This window comes from Bos grunniens, chromosome 15, assembly GCF_055505025.1.
Source record: "Bos grunniens cultivar Pamir isolate PY7600 chromosome 15, Bosgru_T2T1.0, whole genome shotgun sequence".
Lineage (NCBI taxonomy): Eukaryota > Metazoa > Chordata > Mammalia > Artiodactyla > Bovidae > Bos > Bos grunniens.
In genome coordinates this window covers 44226890-44229229 of record NC_141179.1, presented here as the reverse complement: position 1 = coordinate 44229229, position 2340 = coordinate 44226890, and positions in this window count along the sequence as shown.

The following is a 2340-nucleotide window of genomic DNA, read 5'->3' as shown; positions in this document are numbered from 1 at the left end:
TAACACATACAAATGAATGCAAAATGGCACAAACCTAAAAGTAAAAACTAAAATATAAAACTTTTAGAAGAAAACATAGGGAAAAATTTTTCATGACCTTGTGTTAGGCAAAAATATACTTAGATATGATACCAAAAGTACAATCTATAAAAGAAAAAAATTAATAAGCTGGGCTTCATCAAAATTTAAATTGTTTGTGCTTCAAAAGACACTGTGATGAAAATGAAAGCCATGACATAGACTGGGAGAAAATACTTATAAATCAAACAATTGATAAAGAATTCTTGTTAAGAATAAGAACCCTTATAACTTGATTTAAAAAAATTTTTTTCTAATAGAGAACTTTGAATAGACATTTCATGAAAGAAGAAATAGGAACGGCTAATAACCACAGGAAAATATGTTCAACATCATTAGCCATTAAGGAAATGCAAAGTAAAAATCACAGTGAGATACTACTTCACATACATTAGAATGACTCTAATCAAAAAGACAATAATGAGACTGAGGAAGATGTAGAAAAACTGGAACCTTAAAACATGATATGTAGAAATGTAAAATGGTACAGCCACTCTGGAAAACAATTGATGGTGGTGGTGGTTTAGTCGCTAAGTCGTGTCCAACTCTTGCGACGCTATGGACAGAGGAGCCTGACAGGCTACACTCCATGAGATTCTCCAGGCAAGAATACTGGAGTGGGTTGCCATTTTCTTCTCCAATCCCTTAAAATGTTAAAACAGAAATTTACCATAAGTTCAGTTGCTCAGTCGTGTCTAACTCTTTGAGATCCCATGGACGTCTCAAAGCACGGCAAGCTTCTCTGTCTATCACCAGCTCCAGAGCCTGCTCAAACTCATATCCATCCAGTTGGCGATACCATCCAACCATCTCATCCTGTTGTCGCCTTCTCCTCCTGCCTTCAGTCTTTCCCAGCATCAGGGTATTTCCAATGAGTCAGTTCTTCGCATCAGGTAGCCAAAGTATTGGAGTTTCAGCATCAGTCTTTCCAGTAAATATTCAGGACTGATTTCCTTTAGGATTGACTGGTTTGATCTCCTTGCAGTCCAAGGGACTCTCAAGACTCTTCTCCAACACCACAGTGCAAAAGCATCAATTCTTTGGTGCTCAGCTTTCTTTATACTCCAACTATCACATCCATACAAGACTGCTGGAAAAACCATAGCTTTGATTAGACGGACCTTTGTTGGCAAAGTAATGTCTCTTCTTTTTAATATTCTATAGCAATTTAACTCCTAATTATCTCCCCAACAGAAATGAAAACCTGTACCCATACAAAGTCTTATACCCAATCTTTCATAGCACTATTATTCATAATAGCCCCAAACTGGAAAACAACTGGAGAATGGATAAAATGTAGTACATTAATATAGTGGTGAAATATTCAGTCATAAAAAGGAATGAAATACTAATACATGTTACAATATGGATCAACCTCAAAAACATCATGCTAAACGAAAAAAGCCAGACAAAAAGGTCACATATTGTGTAATTTGTTTATATGAACTGGATTGAAAAGGCAAATTTATAGAAATGGCAAGCAGAATAGTGTTTGCCTGGGTCTAGGGGTGGGAGCTAAGACTGCCTGCCTATGGTGGGCACTAGGGATCTTTTTCAGGTCATAAAAATGTTCCAATACTGGATTGTGGTGATGATTACATAATTCCATGTTGTTGTTGTTGTTGTTTAGTGGCTCAGTCATGTCTGATTTTCTGTGACTCCGTGCATTATAGCCCACCAGGCTCCTCTGTCCATGGGATTCTCCAGGCAAGAGTAGTGGAGTGGGATGACATTTCCTTCTCCAGGAGGATCTTCCCTACCCAGGGATTGAACCCATTTCTCCTTGCCACATCTTCCACATTGCAGGCAGATTATTTACCACTGAGCCACCTGGGAAGCATAATTCCATAAGTTAACTAAAATGTATTACATTGTATAGTTCAATAAAGTGAATTTTATAACATGTAAATTATGCCTCAAAGTAGTTTTTAAAAAACTGTAACTGGATTCCAACTATTTATATCTTCCAAATTACTATTCCTTTAATCTCTGATAGTTTTTAAATGACAAAACTTTTCACTAGTCATTCCTGCTCTGCAACCAAGTTTTTTAACTTCCAGTCAATTTTTAACATTTTGTGAAAGGTAATTCTCAGAAGTTGGATTCATTTTCTTTAATCTATATAATCAAGATGACAATTTTGATAATGAGTTTCTTTTATTCCCCAATAACCCAATGAGTTGATGTAATCAGGCAAAATGAATGATCTAATGACTCACTCAGTCATGATCTAATGACTAATACTACTTTACAAAGCTATAA